General features: G+C 39.5%; 1 protein-coding gene across 4 annotated transcripts in view; it reads left to right on the top strand.

The window, feature by feature from the left end:
• The first annotated feature begins 11,551 nt into the window (after positions 1-11,551).
• The window catches only part of si:dkey-24p1.1 (uncharacterized protein LOC556718 homolog), a 31,920-nt gene continuing 18,193 nt past the window's right edge, over positions 11,552-25,278 (top strand). For 2 of the 4 annotated variants that reach the window (XM_058799753.1, XM_058799752.1), the window contains exons 1-3: positions 11,552-11,716; positions 12,041-12,488; positions 12,650-12,774. The gene's annotated coding sequence lies outside the window, so the exon portion shown is untranslated. The remainder of the gene's footprint in view (positions 11,717-12,040; positions 12,489-12,649; positions 12,775-25,278) is intronic. The other 2 variants (XM_058799757.1, XM_058799758.1) reach the window with 1 other exon arrangement.

Here is a 25,278-nt window from a genome sequence, read left to right as displayed (position 1 = left end):
AAAAAATTTAAAGGTTCTGGATCACCTGTTCTCACTCTATATTCTTTTCAGAGAATCATTGTGAGGTGCACATTGAACAATCAGAGCTGAAGAATCCACTCAAAGAGTCACTGTTCGCTGTTCTACATCTGGGATTTTTATCCTGAGTGGCTCGTCCATACATCAGAACAAAAGCAAGAATGGACATCCTCCTTGTCAAATGATTTATAGAGACTGAAGTGGGAAAAGAAGGCAGAAAGGTCACCAAATTGAAGCTCAAAGCGACATGGAAGGACGACAACAGGACTCTGTCTTGTCGCCCAGGGAAGAGTGAGGATAGCTGGCAGATCAAGAACATCACACTGTCTGTGGAACGTGAGTGTGTACATCATGTGTTTATGAACAAACACTGTATATTTAGTGTACACAGTCACTGACTGAGCATTATTCACTCCAGCTGTCCACTTCATCTCTTTTTCTTATCTAGATGCACCTAAAGAGACCAAAGCAACAGTGAGGTCTGAGGATGTAAAGGAGGGAGATTCTGTCACTCTCTCCTGCACCAGCAGAGGTCGCCCTGATGTCAGCTTCACATGGTTCAAAAAAAAAAAAAAGAATTAAAAATAGAAAACTCTCAACAAATGTCTGACTTGAAACTAATTAAAGTGAAACCAGAAGACAGTGGAGAATATTACTGTGAAGCTAAAAACAAGCTTGGAAAAGAGGAATCAAATATCATTATAATCGATGTGAAATGTAAGTTTTGTATTTTATGTAAACAGATGAAGAAAAAACAACCAGAATAAATCATCTGCTCAAATAATTTTTAATGTTACTCTAATAATTCATTCTTGTAATCATGCATTTCCTGTGCCTTCAGATGGTCCAAAAGAGGTCACAGTGGAACAGTGGCGTGCACAAGGGGGGGGGGCAGGGGGGCTCGAGCCCTGCCCCTTTGAGGTCCGACGGTAAAGTGCCCTTGCGGTCCGGTGCCCCTAGTCTGCGATTTCTGCCGAGGGTAGGGGTGTTCGATATGACGAGTTTTGATTGTGGACTATAAAAATGTCTCCACGATCTGCTTTTTTGAAGAAATATCGTAGTATCGTACTTCAGCGCGCATTCTACCAGCTGCAGTTCTGGCGCCGCCGTCTCTATATACTGTACAAGGCCACATACATTCACATCAGTGTTAACTCAGCGGTAGATTTACTCTCACGGGACACCGCACTTAATCGCAGTCTCCAAAAGTACATTATCTGCATCTGCTTCAAAGACTTACTGGTTAAACAATTCATTTGTGTGCTGTTCTGAGGAGCGCCTTTTCTGAGCACATACACCCAAAGCGCGTGCTCTAAAAAGCCCGTCAAACAGCGCTTGATTACTGAACTAAGTTATGTTTTGTGCTAATACTGTCAAAACACACGATGTTTATGTATAGACTCAGTTGGTTGTGTCTAAAATGAAAGTAAACAGCTGAGAGAAATGGATGCGTGTCTGTAGATGCGTGCAGGTCTTAAAGGGACAGTACTAAACATGCTGCCGACTGTCATTAAAGGGATAGTTCACCCTAAAATTGTAATTCTGTCATTATTTACTCACTCACATGTTGTCCCAAACCTGTATTAATTTCTTTCTTGTGCTGAACACAAAAGAAGATATTTTGAAGAATGTGGATAACCAAACAGTTGCTGGTTCACATTGACTTTAACAGTAGAAAAAAATACTATGGAAGTCACTGTAGACCAGCAACTGTTTGGCTTTTCACCTTCTTCAAAATAGCATTTATTTTCAGCAGAAGAAACTCATTCAGGTTTAAAACAACTTTTGAGTGATTAAATGAAGGTATAAAAATAAAACACTAGCCTATTTTAATTTTGGGGTGAATTATTCCTTTAATGTTAATAAAACACCAAACACAAAGAGAAAAATCACTCACTACTCTTGTCTGAAAAACTTTAATACAGTTGCTTTAATAGGAATCAATCTATACAGGGTTTTATTTTTATATTTGTTCATTCAATTTCTTGAATGCTCCTGCTAAATACACCTATTGTAGACTACCTGAAAATAAAACACTGTTTATTTTATTTGTATATTATGTGTATTTGTAATGTGTATCTTTGCGCTCATTTTTTAATAACAAAAATACAATAATGACAACAATTTTTATAGTTTTTATCGCCTAAATATCCGCCATACTTTTTTATATTTTGTTACCTTGAAAGGCTTTGTCTTTATAGTAGGGAAATTAGTTTGGCTGTACTGCTCAAACAACTTGCAAAATAGAAAATCCAACATGACAAAGAATTGTGATAATATTGTGAATCGTAATATTTCTAAAAAAAAATCATGATATTTTTGCCATATCGTGTCTGATAACTGGATATTCTGGAGTTTTGGAAGAGACCATTTTCCTTTCTAGATTTTTTCTTGAAACTTTCCCAAACAACATTGTGGTGATGTAGGTGCTGTTTGATATATATATATATTTTTTTTTTTTTTGATGCTTTCTGACCTTGAGACTCAACTATTTTCTGCAATTCTCCAGCTGTGGTCCTTGGAGAGTCTTTGGCCACTCAAACTCTCCTTCTCACCGTGCATTAAGACAATATAGACATGTCCTCTTCCGGTCAGATTCATAACATTTTCTGTTGATTGTAAAATTTTAATTATTGCCCTGATGGTGAAAATAGGAATTTTAATGCTTTTCTAACAGACACTTTCTAATTTGTGAAGTTCAGTAGGCCTAATCTTTTGCTGCACACCAGAAATATATACTTTGATTTTTCTCATTGTGATGGATGATTAAGGGAATTTGGCCTTGTGTTCCCTCATATTTATATTCCTGTGAAACAGGAAGTCATGGCTGGATAATTTCATGCTCCTAGTCACCATGGTGTAATAAAAAAAGAATGCTAATATGAATGGGAATATACTTCAGAGATATTTTAATCATAAGAATTTGTACCATTGTGACCACTGTGTATTAGAGAAAAACATTTATTTCATAATGTGATTTCCCCACTTTTTAACTTAAACTATAGGTAATATATTTTTTTGGAATGAAAGATCAAATGGATAAACAATGCAGACTTATTTTCACAGTCTTCTTTGATCGTATTTACCAAGGGTATGAATAATTCTGAGCACAACTGTAAATGATAGCCTGTAAACATGTTACCTAGCAAAATTTGTCTGGCCCATCTCTGGGCCACAACCTTGCTTAGCTTCTGGCCCAGTTCTGGCTGGGTCCCCGGCCCGAAACTGGCACACACACTGAAAACCGACTCAAACAATTTCCTCTGGCCCAGATGCGGCCCACGCCCTGTAAAATGACTCTTATTTATTGACGTGGCCCAGATCTGGCCCGCATACTGTAGAGTGAATTCTATTACTTTATGTGGCCCAGGTCTGGCCCAGACACTTTAAGCCAGATCTGGCTGAGATTCGGCTTGGTCCCCGGGCCGAATGTGGCCCAGAAACTGCTAAATGTAATTCAGCAGTGAAACACAAATACAACCATTTAAAAACATTAAAAAGGCTTTAATTATAAAATTAACAAATACTTTAATATAAATATATATGAACAAATGCTCTACAGTATAAACATTCACACTTTTTAAACCACAAAGTAACAACTAAATTAAATTTACTGTATATTTTATATATGAAGAGTTCATTTGCAGAAACAGATAACTTCGTTTTAACAATTTTAAAAATCATGTTTTTCATTGTGCATTCCAATTAATCTCAGTCAAACTGCATTCAGGTTATTTTGATTAGGCAAAGAATAACTAATAAATACTAGCTAACTAACACAAAACAAAAACACGATAACAAAAAACGTGATTTTTAAAAATATTTAAAAACTGAGTTATCCGTTTTTGCAAATAAACTCTTCATATATAAAACATTATGTGTCATAATTCAGTTCAGTTCTTATCAAATGGTGTCAGTGCAGTCAAGTCAATAATATTGCTGAATATTAGGTGTCTTCAACCAAGCAAGACAAAAGGCAACAGTGACAAGGAACCCAAACAAGACCCGGCGCAGTCAGGAAACAGTCTCGTCCGGCCAAACGAATGAATGTGGTGCGATTATTCCAGGCTGCATCACAAGTCAGATTGTGGATTGATATCATTCAGAATATTTCATCCAACTTCTTCTGCATGAAGTAATATCACGCTAGCAGGTGAAGCTGGTAAAAAGGGTCTGTGCAGAGGGCTTGTCTGATTCTCGTAGTCTTTGCTGAGGATCTGTGCTGGGGCCATCAATGAGGTCTTCACAGAGGATCTGTCATCCAGCTGACACGGTCTCCGCTGACAGTCAGGGATGTGTTGTGGTCGTTCCTGGGTGCAGGTCCACCGTCTGGTCTGGATGCGGCTGGATCAGCTGATTACTGTAACCTAGGGATAAGGGTGAGACAGTATATAAGCAACTAATATAAGCAATGATGTCATTCTTCTTACAAATTAACAAGTACATTAGATATTATAGGAAGTGTTGCTGCTTACCCTAATTGGTGCAGCATAAAGATCCTTTAAGAGATTTGAATTATAGAAATGTTATTGTGTGTCATGTGTATGGAAGGTTAAAGAGATGGGTCTTTTAAACTCACAGAGTGTGTCTGCCTCCTGAAGTCCACCCTTTTGATCAGCTGGAGCCACCTCTTCAGTCCCCTTGACCTCTATTTCAGCAGCATTGGCTTGAAAGTTTTTTCCAAATATGTATAAATATATATTGTAAGGTAATTATTTAATCTTAAGCATTACAGTTTTTTACAATCATTAGAACCAGACCCAGAATTCGCACCTTATAAGTTTGATGAATGTTCATGCAGCAGCTCAGAATTTCTGTAAAAAAAATAAAGAAAATAAAATGTCAGATTACATAAAAATTTAATCTGAACACTATATATAAATTAGTTTGCTCATAATAATCCCCACCACAGTAAACTAAGTATGATTTTAATCACATCACACGGCATATCTATGCTTCAAAAGTTTTCATTCACTCTAAAAACTGAACCTGCTTAAGTGCAGCAGACAGATTAGGCCTCTATTGAAGAACAAAAGATGATGCACTTACATTTTACAGCTCTCTCTTACGTGTCTATAGTGTTTTTCTCTGTCAGAGCTTCCTACACGGCAGTGTTACCACAAAATAAATATTATTATTAAATTCAGATTGCACATATTGAATTATCTTAGCAGGTGTAATGCTACAACAGCGTGCTCAGTTTGATTCACAAACAAATGACTCATTTGAATGGTTAAGTGAATCGAATCAGAGAGTCACTCGTATAGATGTTTATGGCGCCACCAGCGCAGTCCGACTCCTATGATTCAATAGCAATCACTCGTTGAAAAAGACGAATCGAATGAATTCTAGCAAACAAAATAGAATTTAACTCATTAAAATTTAATTACCTAACATTATCGTGCATTGGATATAGCTCATCGGTTTTTCATATTAAAAAATTACATATTGTTTTCCTAAAGAGACCGCGCCTGACAGTTAGGCCTAACGTTACTCATCAACACTCAATCCCGGACCGAACGGTTTTTCTGACGCTATTATCATCGCAAACCTAACAGAAACCATCTAAAACCTATACTCTTCGTGGCATTTAAACATCAAACAACACTAGATTGATAATTAAATAAATTAAATAACTTAACTTACCAGTTTGCAGCTGAAGATAATTCCTCTTGAGAACTGTGCCCGCCGAAATCTCCTCAGGATTAACCGCCAAATCTTTCTCTCAGGCAGCTTTCATTCTAGCAGCGGCCGCCGGAGACAAAACCAACTCGGGCCGATGGTAAATACACACAACTACACCGAGTGCGGACTTGCCGCACGTACAACAGCTTTCAGCCGAGATCGGCCCAGAGAGAAAAAGCAGTCTGTCAGCCAGAAGTGTTTTGTAGAGTCGGCGCGGCTCTGGCCCATTACCTTCTTACCGACGTCGTGACTGAGCCGACAGTGCCGCATTTCAGCCAGAATCGGCCCGAGTGTGCTTGCTATCTGTGACTTGCCTTAGCCGATTAATTCTAAAAGTTAATATTTTATATACTGTTATAGGCTAATAATAATAATAATAATAAACAGCTAGTGAATGCAAAGCACAAGTTAACACGTTTACAAAGTAATAAGCAGCGTTTCTAGAATATAACGTTTACGTTTCATTCACTATTACAATCAAATAATACATCAAGTCACATGTTTCCAAAGTATTTCTACAAGCAAATAACGGCGAAAACAAGGTGGAAATAACGTAAAGTTTTTAAATTAATCAAATGAGATATCAGCTAGTCTCTGAAGAAAATGTACCATGTTTTTACTATAGTAAATAGTTTAATGATAGCGTTTGTAATTAAACCACAGTAGCCAGAAATTTAGGCTAGTTGTCTCAATGAAATGTACTTGAACATCACAAACCATAAAATGTCATTATACTATAATATTCATTTTCATAACAAGTAAACACAGGTCACAAGTTAACACGGGCACATTTCCTTGATCTATCCAGCTACATAATGTCACGCCAAAAGTAAAATCCTATTTGAATCCAAAAATCCGCAATTGAATCAGTACTGTTCTGTAGCTCAGTGCCTTTGTTACTGGCGTCTCCCAACGTGACCGCTTTTAGCGCGCGTGTTCGAAACCCCTGCCAAACAGACATTTTTTTTCTTTTTTTCTGTAATTCAGCCGCTACGGGCGATCATACCATTAATTTGTAATCATTACAAGAATACCAAAAATCGTGTAATGAGCAAGTGTGCGTTTATTAGACAGTTTAATATCACGTCAGTTTGAGCTTTCAGAATCGGCGAATCTGCTGCGGTCGTCCCATCACATCTGGAGCGGAGACCTGAACCAGGAAGTTGGTCACCAGATAACACGGAAACCAGTTAAACCGTAACACTGGTCAAATATTGCAGCACAAATGTTGTTAACATCTTTAATATGTGAATGCTGGCAAATGACCATGGCATAAACGGGATAATCAACGGCTAGCTGTGCATTAAACGATTTGAATGCACTCCGCTGCGCGTCGGGTGGTTCTTCGCCTCCAAGTCGTGCATTCAAATCGTTTAATGCACCGTTGATTGTCCTTTACATATTTTCTAATTAATTTCATAATTCCCCCAAAACAATTTGAATTATGTCATCATCATCTAAGACTTTCGTTCATCTTCGAAAGAAAAGCGGAGATATTTTAATGAAATCTGAGAGATTTATGTTCCTCCGATGAAAAGATTCATCAAAGATGTTCACGTTTCAAAAAGTTCATCGCAAAAAAACATCGCCAAAGTAATCCATATGCGAGCTCATTATCATACGAACCAATCAGAGTCGTTCAATGGCTCTGGAACCAATCAGGTTTAGTCTGTGTTGTTTGAATTTAAACACAAATAAACTTGTTTTTTTTTTGTTTGTTTTTTTCTCATTTCAGATATGATGTTGAAATCCTTGTGGGAATTTCAGAAATGTATATTAGAAAATAAAGGCGTCAAGCTTGAACAAGTTTATAAACACCTAGCTTATTACAATCAATGTATCATGTAATGAACAACAGCCTAATCAACCAAAGTAGCATAACCCATATTAAACAACATATTTTAAATACTGCAATGGTTAATAATATTTGACAAAGGTTTGTACATTGTAAATGTAAAAAATGTTTTTCAAAATATTGTACTTTTCCAAATATTAAAATTATAAATACATAAATATTTAAAATATAACCATGTGTAGGCCTACTGCAATATAAAGTACTTCAAAAATCTACTAAACGTGTAATCAGTTTGTTATGTACTTACACAAAGTACACATAAAATATATTTTAAGTAAGAGTAACATAAGTGTGTTTTTTGTAAATACACTAAAACGTCACTAAAAGTATGCTTGAGTGGAACTTCAGGGCAGCATTATTGATCTCAAAGAGGGAGACAAACTGACATTTAAGTGTTCGTTGAAGGAAAGTAACCCACCAGCCAAGCAGTTTTCATGGTACAATAACAACCAGGTGCTACAACAAACCAGTGAGACATTAACCATCATTAATGTGACAGCAGATGATAGAGGATCTTACCATTGCAAGGCCAGTAATGATATTGAAACAGCAGAGTCAAATACAAAATGCTTATGTTCTTGATGAAATATATTTTAAATATAAATATAAAATCAATCTCTAACATAAGTGTTACCTTGAAGTTGTGATGCATCTCTTGTTTTAGTATTGCTCATTTTGGAAATTTCTGCAAAATGATGTAAATATTAATGATCAAAAAGCATGTTAGAGGCTAAGTCCCTTCACATAAATTAATTATAATTACATATTTCTACCAAAATCTGCAAGGATATTTTATTATATTATACTGGGTGTGACAGTACTCTTCTAAATTTACACTTTTCTTGTTTCTCACAGATTCACCAAGAAACATCAAAATAGATGTTTATACAACTTCTGTAAAAGTGGGCACTCCACTGACTGATGCTGACCCTCTGCCACACATGTACACATGGAAGCACACAGCTGAGACGTGATGAGATTCTGGGAGATCAGCTTGCTTTATATCAGCTTTAAAGTATTTAGACGGAGAAATAGTTTGTCAAAATAGTGTCATTCTCCCCTGGCCAGACAAAATCAGCAGTTTAAATCTAGGCTAAAGCAGAGTCAGATTGTACAAAGGACTCATCTGGTTCCTGTGGTCTTGTCCCGATGGCCGTCTAGGAGACAGGGTCTTCACTGGGGATCCGTTCAGGGCTGTAGAGGTCATCTCTAGGTGCTGATCCACCATCTGATATGGATACGGACTGGATCCGGGTGGCTGCAGTGACCATCTGATCTGGATACAGTCTGGATCTGGGTGGCTACAGTGACCTCGGAATAAGAAAGAAACAGACTAATATTAGCGTAGATGCCATTCTTCCTACGATGTAACAAGTACATCAGGTGTTTTGGGAAGTGTTCCCGGTTCCGGTTGACCTAATTAATGCAGTCTAACAATCCTTTAATGGATTTGAATTATAGAAATGCGATAGTGTATTATGTGTAAGCCAGGATAAAGAGATGGGTCTTTAATCTAGATTTAAACCGACAGAGTGTGTCTGCCTCCCGAACAGTGTTAGGTAGATTGTTCCATAGTTTGGGCACTAAATAGGAAAATGATCTCCTGCCCGCAGTTGATTTTGATATTCTAGGTATTATCAAATGGCCAGAGTTTTGAGATCACAGCGGACGTGAAGGACTATAATGCAATAAGAGCTCACTCAAATACTAAGGTGCCAAACCATTCAGGACCTTATAGGTAATTAGCAAGATCTTAAAATGTATACGATGTTTAATAGGGAGCCAGTACAGTGTTGATAAAACCGGGCTAATGTGGTCATACTTCCTGGTTCTAGTAATTGGCGAACAATATATAGAGGGCTTCAGAAGAGGGGTAGTCCAATACCATGAGCAATAGTCTAGGCGAGGTACAAACAGAGTCCGAATGGCAAGACAAGGGTTAATCCAAGATACACAGGAAGGCATCAGGAAACAGGAAACAAGGCAACATGAAAAGACTAGACTAACTAGAACTGCAGACTAGACTCAGTAAAGCAGCTATCACTCAGTGAGAGATAAACGCAGAACAATACTAGAGACTAAACAGAAACACAGAAAGGCTCAATAAGGCAGCCAGTGGCGGCGCTAGGGCGGGGCTTGACGGGGCTATAGCCCCATCAGAAACTTGCTTAGCCCCGGTTAAACAGGTTGTTTTTGAAAATCTGTGCATGAAATAAAGCTGCTCTGAATTTTCATTGATGACTGCAGTGTTAATAATAATAATTATAGGCATATAATTCATTGTGTAAATTAATAGACCTGTTTTATTAAAAAAAAAAAAAAAAAATTTTTAAAACATTTTCAATGAGGAGTAAGCAAATAGCCTATTTTGTTATCCTCGCAGCGCAACATGCTGTGATGCGCTATGAAATTATCGCGGGGCAATAATTTAATGTTATTTAATAATAAAAGTAATCTAATAATAATAGGCCTAATAAGAGGAGGAATGTAACAGGCCTACATTAATTGGAAATGCTAAATCCTCTTAATATTGCCAATTTTGATGCTTTTGACAATATATCTGGCTATCTACACATGCATGATACGATGCAAATCAGCACGGGGAGGTTATCACCCGCAATGTGTGCCCCTGTGGAAATAGTTTTATGAACTGTCGGCACTATCTATTGTAAATGGTTAGAATTTACCATGCTTTCCTAACAGTTGGAATTGAGTGACTGACACTTGATGGTCAGAAACAAAATACTAAATATGTGTAAAAATAAAATAAAAATAAAGATAACTTAAATAAATAAATAAATAAAAGAAAACAATGAAAAAATAAAAAAAATCCCAACTTTCTTTCTTTTCTATATTCATTCATAAATTATGTTACTTTGTAAGTGTCATATTTGGCAGTTGGCATTAGAAGTTAATACTAATAACAGTGGCATATGAGAAGTTTAATACCACAGGAAAAAAAGTTAAATATGCCTCTTTCGAAGCTGCTGTATATAAAAAACTGATAGCTAAAGTTAGGCGTTCATTACTTTCTCTCAATTTAATTAGTTTTTTTAGCACCCCCTCTGAACTGTTAAGCCCCCCCCCTTAGCACCCCCAACAAAAAAATCCTGGAGCCGCCACTGAAGGCAGCTAACACTAGGAGAGTGCTAAGCGCTACACTGTAAAAAATAAAAAGTTGAGCCAACTTAAAATTAAGGCAACAAACTTCAGCAGATTTTTGAGTTTTCTCAACTTGTTGTTTTAAGTTCATACAACAAAAATTTGAGAATCTCCCACAAAAACAAGTTGAGCAAACTCAAAAATCTGCTGAAGCTGGTAAAAAATGTTTTTTTTAAGTTCGCTCAACTTTTTTTTTTTTTTTACAGTGTAGAACAATACTCAGCGATCTGAGCAGGAATTGAGTGCATGCTATATGGTGTGTGTAATAGCTTTCAGGTGAGCGTGTGATTGGTACAGCTCTGTGCAATCAGTGCAATGGAACATGGGAAATGTAGTCCAGGGTGATGTGTAACAGACTGTGTGGTGTGAAAGTCAGTGTAATTGGAGGACGACCTCTGGTGGCTAGCGGATGGAAGTCAATGAACCAGATTCATGACACATGGAATCTTTCAAATGCAGAAAAGGTTCTTTATAATCAAAAAAGTTTCTTTAGATTTTTAAAATGTTCTTCAGAACTGTTCACTGAAAGGTTCTTTGGGGAACCAAAAATGGTTCTTCTAATGGTTCTATCTACAACCTGGTCTCATAAAAATACGTACCTAGAAATTATGTGCAGAACGTGTCCCCAGGAAGTGGCACATCTGGTCACCCAACTATATACACCAACACATTTTAACCATTAATAGTGTGGTAAAATAAAATTCAGGAGACCCCCTTTAGGACCCCCATAATGTAAGATCGTCACTTGCCGCTTGTGCAAAAGGCGATAGAGAGAGTGTAAGAGCGCTGTCGTGCTAGCCAGCATGGGGACTTTTATTATGAAACGCGCGTATCGCGGATAGCCGGAAGAGACGCTGTTCATTACTCGGAGTTCGGCAGACTGCCTCCACCACTGCACGCGATCGGGTTTTCTGCCTAAACTAGTGTTGGAGACGTGCATCGTCATTAACATCAGCCACAGTTGAATGTATTTTGTGTTGTGTGCGTCCTATAAGAGTGAGTACATATAAACCTGCAACGTTAACTGATTGATGCTTGGCTTTATTAGTGATGACGCAGTTATTAGCAGTTCAATGCTGTGTGATAATTCTATTATCTACATGCTATTCTTGTAACACATCTGTTGATTTACACTGTTCGGAGTTATAATGTTTATAATGCTATAAGTCATTTGGATAGTTAATAATAGCAGAAGCACTGGTATACTAAGTGTTTATACATTATTATGTTACTGTAAGAGGGGAGCAGCCTATAGTTGTGTATGCATAATAATACTTGTAATGGTGGTTTTATTAGAATATTGCTCTTTGTTTCTGGCAGGAGAAACCACACCTTCCACCACAATCATACATCTCGTGCTTCTACTGATATGTACCCAGCCCTCTCAAGAAGACAAGATCTGTGAAAGACAGTACTTAAGTTCTCCCTCTAACTGGCTCACACCTCCTATCATTCTCAGCGACCCGTGTATGCTTATTAGCAGCGGTCCCAGAGCCCATACTGAAACGAGAGTATTCATTCCTCTGGATGTTTCCAAGGAGGCCTCCTTGTCTCTATCACATACACCACCCACTGCAGTCTTCAAGTCTATCTGTCCACATCCTGTTAGTAGAAACTGACTGATGTGGATGTAAAGGCTAACTCCCCTCTCTGATTTGATTATAGCGCATCTGTGAAAATAAACCAGTTCAAACTGCTACTTCCCTCTGTGGTGTTCTGACCGACACACCTGGTTCACTGCGATTCGAGCTAGCCCTAACAGTATAAGGTAGCCTTCGCTACACCGCTGCACATCTACAAGCAAACGCAGCGGTGTTTCATTAAGAATAAATTATGAATTATCTGTAGCACCTGATACCTGTAGCACCTTCCCTCCTGTAAATTGCATTTTTTATTTTTTTTTTAATTATTGTGCTTTTAATTTTGCAGGATCATCATCAAGACAAGATTTGATCAACAAAGTGAAGCAGATCCTTTCTACCTTTTCCAATTAATCCCATCCGAGACTACTTCTACCGTACAGTATGTTACTACAGAACTGTCAGCACAAACAGGTACCTGTTTTTTTTTATTCACTCTGGTTCTATTTTCAAATGCAATATAGTTTCCAACCAAAACATATTTAGTCATATTTTCAGATGATATAAAATCACAAAGGACCTATCACCACACTAAATGATCGCAAAAGCACAGCTAAGATCTTAAGGATCCATTACTGCTACGGACCTGGGCCCGTATTCTTAAAGATTCTAAGAATCCTCTCAGAGAGCTCCTAATTTAGCTTAAAAATTTCTAACTAGGAGTCTTGGCTTAAAAGTGATTCAGGACCAATCTGAGAGCAACTCTGAATGAGGAAAAGACAAAAACTTTTATCTCAGTGAGGAGGCGGGGCTGACCCTGTTGCTAGGTATGACACAGTTTTTTGAAGACTGTGATTGGTTGGTTGTCCAAGAAGGAAATAAAAGAGTGCTTTTACGAGTAGGGTTTATTATACAGTAAGCCTTTACTTTGAAATTACAGGCGTAATTTTTCCTGTTTTGTTGAATTCTCTCTCTCTCTCTCTCTCTCTCTCTCTCACACACACACACACACACACACACACACACACACATTATATATGTATATATATTCTTTATTTTTTATTTACCATGCTCTCATAATTAACGTATTTTATAGGAAATGAACAGTGACACAATAAGGTTCAGAAAGTGCTGTAATTGTTTGATCTCTTTGCTTATAGAAGGTTAGTGACAGACCCAGATCATCACTGCTGCATAGTTGCATTTTTCCAGTTGCCAAATATGTTAATGTAGTGATTACTTCCATTTCTGGCATTACTATGACATTTCTGCGTGATGTCGGAGATGTTAGCATGTCTCTAATAAGATCAGTCTAATGCACAATCTAATGTGTAGTGTTTTATTAACTCACTGCCATGCACTGTGTGTGTTACAAGTACCGGCTGGTATCGTGTAAACGGCTTATATGCTCTCGCTCTGAAACAGGAGAAATAAGTGAGAAGAGGCAAAGTCTGCGTCCGTTTCTCATCTCGCTCAGCAGAAAGAGAGCCAAGAGGATTTATTACACAATCACAATTAAAATCCTACTTGGTTATAAACACACAATGTTTTCTCATGAAATAGACAGTTTCAAAAATAAAATACAATTTGTCTTTTTTTTATCTTTCAGCAATTACTGAGATATAAACTGTGTATGATCAAATAAATCACAATGACAATCACCACTGTTATCTTGTAAGTTGTCTCTTTTCAACTTAATATAAAACATAGTTTATGTTTTCGCTTGCATATAGTTCTTAAATGCATTTTCCGTTTTCAACTAGCATCATTTTCTACTCTTACACAATGCATGAGCTGACAGACTTCTAACATGTTTTTATACCACTTTTAGAATATAAAACGTTTGGTTTTAACACTAGCTTTTCACATATTACACAATATCATACATTTCAAAACTATTTAACTTTACAAAAATGTTCAAAAAACTAGAAATAAAACTGTTCCACGTGACCTTGGTAGTAATAGATGACGTCACCGGGCGCGAACATACAACTGTTGTTATATATACATATATCCACATTTTCATAAAACAGCCTTCTCACACGAACCTTGAAACATTCAGCGACATATAAACAGTTATTCAGTTATTTAACTTAATTTACTAGTCTACCAACCTGAAACAGGAGAAATAAGTGAGAAGAGGCAAAGTCTGCGTCCGTTTCTCATCTCGCTCAGCAGAAAGAGAAAGACCGCAAAACGGGACAAACTGACGTAGCGCCCCGAAAGCACAATACGCGCCACACTGCCCCCTGCTGACGAACTCCACAATTACTCCTGCCCGCTATATAAAATATATTAGTGCAAATGAATGGTAGACACAGGTTAATTACCCCTGAACAAAATTAAGAACAAACATTTCTTTATAAAATTACAAAAACTACCACAAATGTGATAACAATTTAATAGGGCATCACACGCTCCCTGACAAAAAAAATGGCTCCTGACATTTCCAAAAATCTTTGTCAAAACCGTTAAACCCTTTTAACTCTTAACTTTGATCCTCAAATCTCTATTCAATGAACAAGCATAGTAGGTGGACTGTATGTGGCTGGAATTTGGTAAGAATATGGTAAGTATGGTGTCTGAGGGTAATGGAGTGGATACGGATATGGCATACAATAAGGCGGTATGTATGGAAAGAGTGAGAGTGCAGGTGTAGTGTGATGAGACGCTTCTATGACAGGTACATAAGGTGCTGGGTAAACAGTCATTGAGTTAACTGTGGCGTGTGCCTGAACTGACGGTTCACCTAATGACTCATATGTGAGGAAATGGCGTGGCCTTCTCTCACGAGCGGACCTTCTAATGTCTGACTGAGTGTTTTCTACAGGAGGGGTCAAAGGTTGAGCTTCTGAGTCAGAGTCTTGGTGTTCATTGTTTTCTTCTTCTTCTACATGTTCAGTGCATAAAGGTAAGTTTTCATCACTGTTATGTCTTGTCTCAGTAGGGTTTGGTAAGTGTTCAGGTACCGTATGACACTCTCTTCTTACAGGTGTTGGTTCTGACCCCTGAATCACTGGATACTGGGTGAGTTGCTCCTGGTAGATAACAGGTCTTTCCTCTGTCCTTACAATTGGCCTCCTTAACCAGTATCTCGAGCCAGAATCATCATCTGAATCATTTTCACTATCCTCACTCGTGTCTGCTTGTCTTTGAGTGTCTGTCATTCTCTCTTGGTTTTGTCTGTTATGTGTTTTCTTCTCAGGGATAGGTCTGATGTCAGATGGAGTAACATCGACAGGCAAGTCGTTCACCAGCAACAGGAGATTACGGTGCAGTGTCCTGCTTTTCTGTTTGTTTCCAGTGTCAGGGCAGACAACGTACACTGGGTTCTCACCAAGTTGACGTTCGACTATGTATATAGTCTTCTCCCAGTACGCCCTTAGTTTTCCTGGTCCTCCACGTTCACCAAGGTTCCGGACCAGAACTCTGTCCCCTGGTTGCAGTACCACCCTCTTGTCTTCTTGTCATACATCACTTTTCCCTTGCACTGGACTTTTACTATTCTCGCTAGCAATGCGGTAGGCTTCTGTCATCTTTTCGGCCCATTTCTCTGCAAATCCTCTAGGTGAGTATGGTTCCCTTTCTCCAACCAACCCAAACAGCAAGTCAACTGGGAGATGTGGGTGACGGCCGTAGAGGCGGAAAAACGGTGCGTAGCCGGTGGATTCATGTCTGGTGCAATTGTATGCGTGTATAACATGCGGAAGGTGGTCCTTCCACCGCAATTTCTCACTATCAGTCAATGTTCTTAACATCTGGAGGATGGTGCGGTTCAACCGCTCAGCTGGGTTGCCTTGTGGGTGGTAGGGCGACGTCCGTGAGTGGCCAACCCCTGCCAACCGCTGTAATGATTGGAATAGCTTGTTCTCGAATTCACGACCCTGGTCATGATGAAGTTTGGATGGATATCCCAACCGGGGTATGAAATCATTGAAGATGCGCTCAGCAGCTGTTTTCCCGCTCTTGTTCTTCGTGGGATATGCCTGAGCAAATCTAGTGAAATGGTCAATCACTACTAGGATATACTCATATCCTCCACAACTGGTTTCCAGATGCAAGTAATCAATACACACAAGCTCTAAAGGGAAATTAGATGTGATGCTGCCCATAGGAGCTCGAGTGTGTGTTGTGGGTTTCTTAGATCTGATACAGGGACATTTTCGGGTGACATAGTCTTCAATTTCTTTCGCCATAAAGGGCCAGTAAAACCTTTCCCGAGCAAGATGGAGTACTCTTTCTGTGCCTACATGACCCATCTCATTGTGTAGGTACTTCAGAGCTATTGACCTGTGTTTCAGAGGGAGGACTAACTGTTTGTGCTGGTTTGTCCTTCTGTAAAGGAGGCCGTCTTCAAGGTGCAACTTACTCCACTCATGCAGCAGCTTTCGGGTGGCTCCACTAACAGTTTGGCGTATGTCGTCCGTCAGTTTTTTGTTTGACTCCTTTAACTCAATAATCTTGCCTATTGCTTGATCCTCTCTCTGGGCTTTAACAAGATCATCATGGCTGATAGTCGGCAGGTGACAATGAGGTTGCGGAGGAGGATCCGGGGAACGCATGTTAAGTGCTGCAACCCAGGCCACATCCTTCCGTTCTGCTGCCTGACTCCCATCCCATGTAGCACGTACTGCCTCGTTCGAGAGCTCCTCTGTACAAACCACCTCATATTTCCCCATGTCCAACGGGAGCCGAGACAGTGTGTCTGCATCTCCATTTGATTTTCCAGGCCTATATCTGATGTCGAACCGGAAGTCTGAGAGTTCTCCCACCCACCGATGACCAACAGCGTTGAGTTTTGCTGTACTCATGATATAGGTCAGGGGGTTGTTGTCCGTGTACACAGTGAAATGGGGAGCGTAGTACAGGTAGTCCCGGAACTTTTCACACACAGCCCATTTCAGTGCGAGGAACTCCAGTTTTCCACTGTGCAGGTGATAATTACGTTCAGCCGGTGTCAACGTTCTCGAGCCATAGCCAATGACTCTCAGTTTTCCATTCTGGCGCTGATAGAGGACAGCCCCCAGGCCCTGGTCTGAGGCGTCTGTATGCAGCGTGAATGGTAGGTTGAAGTCAGGGTAGGCTAAAACAGGTGGAGTTACAAGGAGATCTACCAGTTGTTCTAAAGCTTCCTGATGTTGAGGAGTCCAGTCAACAGGCTCTCGGGAAGGCAGCTGTGGGCGTTTGGTTGTTTTACCCCGTTTTGGAATCTGTGCTTTCCCTGGCTTGATTTGGAGCAACTCATAGATTGGCTTGGCGATCCTGGAAAAATCCTGGATGTAGGAGCGATAATATCCTAAGAAACCTGTCAGTTTCCTTACATCACCAACTGTCTGTGGTGTCTTGCTTGTCAAGGTTTTGACTGCCTCAAAGTCCCTTGGGTCTATCTTGACACCATCAGCTGACACAAGGCGCCCGACGTACCTGACTTCTTGTCTGAACAATTCACATTTTTCAGGCCTCAGTTTTACTCCGTGCTGTTGGAGAGCCTGGAGCACTTTACGGAGAGCCTCCACATGCTCATCGAATGTTCTGGCATAACAGAGCACGTCATCCAGATATGGGATGCAGCATTCATCCCTGAGTGTGCCTAGCACCTCCTCCATGCTCCGCTGGAATGCTGCTGGTGCGTTCGAGAGTCCAAATGGGATACGGACCCATTCGTAGAGCCCCCACGGGGTGATGAAGGCAGTCAGGTGACGTGAACCCTCGGCGATGAAACCCTGATGGTAAGCTTTTCCTTGGTCGAGAATACTAAACCAGGTATAGCCCCCCAGTGTATCGGTCAGGTCTTGTATTCTGGGCAGCGGATGTCGATCAGGTACAGTCTTTTTGTTCAGGAGGCGATAATCAATACAAAGACGTAGGCTGCCATCTTTCTTCCTAACACAGACAACTGGGGCGGCATATGGGGATTTGGACCTAACTATCCAGCCTTTCATCAGCAACTCCTGCACATATTCCTTTACCTCTTTAAACAGTGGCTTCGGTACTGCGGAGTATGCCCTCTGCACAGGAATTTCATCTGTGAGGGTGATCGACATTTGTAGGCTTGGTAAACATCCAATATCATTTCTGTCACGTGCGAAAGCTCCGGCTTCTTCACACAGCATTTTGTTGACTTTTTCCCTTTGTGTCTCATCAAGGTGACTGAGGTCGATAGAAGGTTGCCATGACGATGGACGGGCGTCCACAGGTGTTGATACAGCACTGTTAACAGTCACTGTGGGCTTGGGTGTTTCAGGTGAGTCTGTGGTGATCACTTTTTCAACACAGTGGATGCTACCAAGTGCTGTCTTTCTCGGCAGAGTTACTGTATGTTTAGTGTTGTTACCCACAGGTACAGTTACATAGGGTTTTCTTGGATTTTGTACCTTCAACAGGCCTTCACCCACATCCAGATCTGTCAACTGCACATTGTTGTCATCAGGCTCAAATAGAAAGACTGTGTCAGATGTACTCATGTGAGGAGGAAGTTGGCACTTGACCCAGGCTACCTGACCTGCTGGGATAACAATGTCCTGTCTGCCTGTCCGTAGGTGCCCGTACTGCACAGAGGGTTTGCTAGCTTGGATGAAGTTCACCATTAGCTCTGCTTTCTCTGCTGGTATACACAAGGCATTACAGAGTAAGACGACTAGAGTTGAAACCAGCTTTTCAGGTTGTTCTTGTATCATCTCTTCCAGCACGTTGAAACCTAACAGTGGTCTTTCCAGAGCAAGACTGCTGACAAGAAAAGGCACAGTGATTGACAGATTAGGGTCTTCATTCCCCATCAAATTGACTGTAAGGGCAACCCAACCATCAAACGGAGAACGTCACCGTTCACCGCATACACTCTTAACTCGTCTTCTTCACCAATTATTTCACTGAGTGGTCTAACAGGAGTGTCAGGTAAGTATCTACTCTTCCAGTCTCTATCGATCATGCTTACTTGAGCACCAGTGTCTAACAGGGCACTGACTGCTAGTCCGTTTAGGTTACAATGGGTGAGAGCTCTCCTTCCAATGAGTTTGGCTAGGCGTTCCCTTTGCTGTGAGGTGAGTCTTGAGTGAACGGATTGGTTGTCTTGTTTGGTTGTTTCTGTTTCTTTTCCGTGATTTTATCTTTTGTGTGAGTGTTTGAGTCTTTTGTCAGTCTTTCATTTTCAGGTTGATCAGTATGACAAGTGTCAGGTTGGGACGGTCGCTGAAACCCGGTCACTGTTTGTCCCTCGGCAGAGACCGGTTCCAGTTTCCCTGACGTGTTGGTCTCTTTAGACAACCCACTGCCCGGTGGCCTTCTTCACCACAGTGAAAACAATGAGGACAGTCAGGACGATTTTGTTCCACACACTTGTCACAGCCATACTGTTTCTCTCTCCTGCGGTCTCCTCTACCTTTCCCATTGTAGCTGAACTGTCCCGTCGCCGGTGTCTGCATTGATTGTCTCATGAGCTCAACCACACCTGTAAGCTGTTCAAGTTTTTCTGTTAACTGCTGGATCACATCTGTTTCCGGCACCTTATCCCTTACACTAGAACCCTGGGCAGCGCTGACTTCAGACTGAGCACTATGCACATTTGTTAGCCTTTGGCGGGTGGCTGGACCTAGCCTTCGCTGCCTTTCACTTTCATCGCACATTATTTTCTTCATCTGTTTCAGGATTGCCTCATCCGATACTCCGGTGTCCCCAAGCAATGACTTCAGCTCTCTGTGGACATCATCATGTTTATGACCTAGGCCCTGATACACGGTATGAAGAAACACATCCTGCACTGTGCTTGCACTGTACTTAACACCTGTGTCAGCATGTCTTGAAGCTAGCATGATCTTCTGTTTAAGTCCAATGACTCTGTATAGGAACTGTTGGGGTGTCTCACTGTCTTTTTGTTTGGTGCACATGAGTTCCTGGAACAGCTCGGTGTTGCTTTGCTCACCCAGGTGGGAATGAAGAAAGGCTTTCAGTTCTTCTACAGTCAGATCATCCTTATTCATCAACATGTCTTTAAAAGTTCCTGGCTTGATGACTTTGAGGACAGCTCTTACAACCTCTGCATCACTGAACTGCTCCTTTAAACCGTCTCCCATCTGTCGACAGACACTGTTGTAGCTGAGATCTGACCCCTGGTCCCCAATCTGACCCCCTTGAATCTTCAATTCTCTGCGATGGAGGTACGACAACTCTCTTAAAGAGAGCAACTTGCCATGTGTTAGTGGTGTTGAGTTTTCACTTAAACCTCTGGTGTCTGTTACATTACTACTCTGTGAGGTGAGTCCTATCTTTACAGATGACCGGGGTACAGACTGTGGAGTGTGTATATTTGCACTGCATAATCTGCCTACTTAGCTCCTCATAACTAGTAAGTATTTTCTGCAGCTCTGTGTCATGTGTGTCACTAGCCGTGGAGGGTGTCACGTGGGTTGCACTAGCAATCCCAAAATCAGTAGCATCACTTTCATCAGTTGGGTCAACATTATCATTAGCATGACTTACATCCCCACTGCCCAATACATCAACTGCTACTGCAACTTGTAAAGTACGATCCTGAATAACTGTGTCGATTACCTCCCTTAAGTTTAATAGATGTGCCAGCCCAGAATCCTCTAACACTAGTAAAGGCCCACTGGACATGAAACTGCAAATGTACTCAAAACAAACCTCCTCATCTGTAGAATTGACGCGAGACTCATCCGTTCCTGGCACTGCACCCACTGACTTGGCAATCTGGAACAGTTCATCTACGGAAAGAGTGAGCAGAGTCTTTTTGATGTCCCACACCAACCTTTTCCTCTCACTATCCGCCATAACTGCTTCCCAATTCCACGCACTTGGGCACCAAAGTCCAGGATTACAATTCACGCTGTTCTTGACGAGTGGTGATTTCAGCACTGCACAGTCATCATTCGTTGTTCATTACCGGTAACCTCTTCATTAGTAGACTGGATTGATGTTATTTGGAGATTTCTTTCACTGGCTGCAGCTCGCTGGTTGCATCAGGTCACTTTTGGTCCGAGGTTGCAGTATCACTGGATCAGCTTCCGCCACCAGGTGGGAGTGATCCCGGACGAGCCCCAATAAACTGTTACAAGTACCGGCTGGTATCGTGTAAACGGCTTATATGCTCTCGCTCTGAAACAGGAGAAATAAGTGAGAAGAGGCAAAGTCTGCGTCCGTTTCTCATCTCGCTCAGCAGAAAGAGAGCCAAGAGGATTTATTACACAATCACAATTAAAATCCTACTTGGTTATAAACACACAATGTTTTCTCATGAAATAGACAGTTTCAAAAATAAAATACAATTTGTCTTTTTATCTTTCAGCAATTACTGAGATATAAACTGTGTATGATCAAATAAATCACAATGACAATCACCACTGTTATCTTGTAAGTTGTCTCTTTTCAACTTAATATAAAACATAGTTTATGTTTTCGCTTGCATATAGTTCTTAAATGCATTTTCCGTTTTCAACTAGCATCATTTTCTACTCTTACACAATGCATGAGCTGACAGACTTCTAACATGTTTTTATACCACTTTTAGAATATAAAACGTTTGGTTTTAACACTAGCTTTTCACATATTACACAATATCATACATTTCAAAACTATTTAACTTTACAAAATGTTCAAAAACTAGAAATAAAACTCTGTTCCACGTGACCTTGGTAGTAATAGATGACGTCACCGGGCGCGAACATACAACTGTTGTTATATATACATATATCCACATTTTCATAAAACAGCCTTCTCACACGAACCTTGAAACATTCAGCGACATATAAACATACTATATTTCAGTTATTTAACTTAATTTACTAGTCTACCAACCTGAAACAGGAGAAATAAGTGAGAAGAGGCAAAGTCTGCGTCCGTTTCTCATCTCGCTCAGCAGAAAGAGAAAGACCGCAAAACAGGACAAACTGACGTAGCGCCCCGAAAGCACAATACGCGCCACACTGCCCCCTGCTGACGAACTCCACAATTACTCCTGCCCGCTATATAAAATATATTAGTGCAAATGAATGGTAGACACAGGTTAATTACCCCTGAACAAAATTAAGAACAAACATTTCTTTATAAAATTACAAAAACTACCACAAATGTGATAACAATTTAATAGGGCATCACATGTGCAACACATTTCTTTTCCCTCTTCATGTTTCTTCCATTTTCTCCACTGCTAAAGAAACTCTTAAGATACTTAAAAGTCCTCGTCTGTACTCCTAACAATTTTGGACCTTAAGACCTTAATTTTGGACCTTTTAAGACCACTTTTAAGGGTTAAGATGCTTTCTGAGACGTGACGAGGATCTTTTCTTTCATTTTAAGAGGAAACACCCACATTTCTAAGAATTTTCTTAGAATATTTTTACTAGGAGCAACTCTTAGCATTAAGATTTTTCATGAATACAGGCCCAGATCGCTTCGAATTTCTTACATTTAGCAGTAAATACCCCAATATAAATAAATACCCCAGTGCACTCGTGATCATCATCATCTTATTCCGGCTCCTGTATGTTTTTTCTGTATTTTGTAACTTTAATAATATAAAACATAATTTGTTAGAATATACATATAGTATTCCCTGTGATTGCTTCACATGTACTGTAGATGATTTCATTCCTAAAATCGGAATGCTAATTAAATCTTGACTTTCATAATAAATTAAATATTACTTATAATCAACTTTGATCACATGCTGCTTTCATGATGCTGTTCTGTGTGTTTTTATGAAGTTTGTCAGATACAGTATACACTGTGTGCACATCACATCACATCCTCTTGTACCACTGTTTGAAGAATTTATCTTACAGAATCTGGCAGTAAGTTTTAGGAGCTGACTTTCATAGGTTTCACATTATATTATCGACTCTGAAAATATGTAAATGTGACTAGAAACCGGAAATGTAAAGCACCGTTCTAATCGGGGGAGACTTCCGCGTTCAGAAAAAGGTCTATTTGCTTAGTTCTTTGAAAAGTACTGCTGGCAGCATCTTTTTTCACTGCTGTTGATTTTAAATATATGATTATATTTGTTTATAAAAAGTATACTAGAAATACTTTGGTAATAAATATATGCTTAATTACACTTTTAAGGAATATGCTAAACACAAGCACACTATTACTATATTTCTAAAAAGTACAGTAGAAATACTATGTTAATAAATATATTCTTAGTTACACTTTTAAGGAATATACTAAACACAAGCATACTTTTAGTGACGTTTTAGTGTATTTACAAAAAACACACTTATGTTACTCTTACTTAAAATATATTTTGTGTACACTTTGTAAGTACATAACAAATTGATTACACGTTTAGTAGATTTTTAATGTACTTTATATTGCAGTAGGCCTACACATGGTTATATTTTAAATATTTATGTATTTATAATTTTAATATTTGGAAAAGTACAATATTTTGAAAAACATTTACATTTAATGTACAAACCTTTGTCAAATAGTATTAACCATTGCAGTATTTAAAATATGTTGTTTAATATGGGTTATGCTACTTTGGTTGATTAGGCTGTTGTTCATTACATGATACATTGATTGTAATAAGCTAGGTGTTTATAAACTTGTTCAAGCTTGACGCCTTTATTTTCTAATATACATTTCTGAAATTCCCACAAGGATTTCAACATCATATCTGAAATGAGAAAAAAACAAACAAAAAAAACAAGTTTATTTGTGTTTAAATTCAAACAACACAGCCCAGATAGCAAAATTTGTCTGGCCCATCTCTGGGCCACAACCTTGCTTAGCTTCTGGCCCAGTTCTGGCTGGGTCCCCGGCCCGAAACTGGCACACACACTGAAAACCGACTCAAACAATTTCCTCTGGCCCAGATGCGGCCCACGCCCTGTAAAATGACTCTTATTTATTGACGTGGCCCAGATCTGGCCCGCATACTGTAGAGTGACTTCTATTACTTTATGTGGCCCAGGTCTGGCCCAGACACTTTAAGCCAGATCTGGCTGAGATTCGGCTTGGTCCCCGGGCCGAATGTGGCCCAGAAACTGCTAAATGTAATTCAGCAGTGAAACACAAATACAACCATTTAAAAACATTAAAAAGGCTTTAATTATAAAATTAACAAATACTTTAATATAAATATATATGAACAAATGCTCTACAGTATAAACATTCACACTTTTTAAACCACAAAGTAACAACTAAATTAAATTTACTGTATATTTTATATATGAAGAGTTCATTTGCAGAAACAGATAACTTCGTTTTTAACAATTTTTAAAAATCATGTTTTTTCATTGTGCATTCCAATTAATCTCAGTCAAACTGCATTCAGGTTATTTTGATTAGGCAAAGAATAACTAATAAATACTAGCTAACTAACACAAAACAAAAACACGATAACAAAAAACGTGATTTTTAAAAATATTTAAAAACTGAGTTATCCGTTTTTGCAAATAAACTCTTCATATATAAAACATTATGTGTCATAATTCAGTTCAGTTCTTATCAAATGGCGTCAGTGCAGTCAAGTCAGTAATATTGCTGAATATTAGGTGTCTTCAACCAAGCAAGACAAAAGGCAACAGTGACAAGGAACCCAAACAAGACCCGGCTCAGTCAGGAAACGGTCTCGTCCGGCCAAACGAGTGAATGTGGTGCGATTATTCCAGGCTGCATCACAAGTCAGATTGTGGATTGATATCATTCAGAATATTTCATCCAACTTCTTCTGCATGAAGTAATATCACGCTAGCAGGTGAAGCTGGTAAAAAGGGTCTGTGCAGAGGGCTTGTCTGATTCTCGTAGTCTTTGCTGAGGATCTGTGCTGGGGCCATCAATGAGGTCTTCACAGAGGATCTGTCATCCAGCTGACACGGTCTCCGCTGACAGTCAGGGATGTGTTGTGGTCGTTCCTGGGTGCAGGTCCACCGTCTGGTCTGGATGCGGCTGGATCAGCTGATTACTGTAACCTAGGGATAAGGGTGAGACAGTATATAAGCAACTAATATAAGCAAT

The sequence above is a fragment of the Onychostoma macrolepis genome, chromosome 15, assembly GCF_012432095.1.
Source record: "Onychostoma macrolepis isolate SWU-2019 chromosome 15, ASM1243209v1, whole genome shotgun sequence".
In the NCBI taxonomy this organism is placed as follows: domain Eukaryota; kingdom Metazoa; phylum Chordata; class Actinopteri; order Cypriniformes; family Cyprinidae; genus Onychostoma; species Onychostoma macrolepis.
Note: the sequence above shows the minus strand (reverse complement) of the source record. Positions and strands in the feature narration are given on the sequence as shown.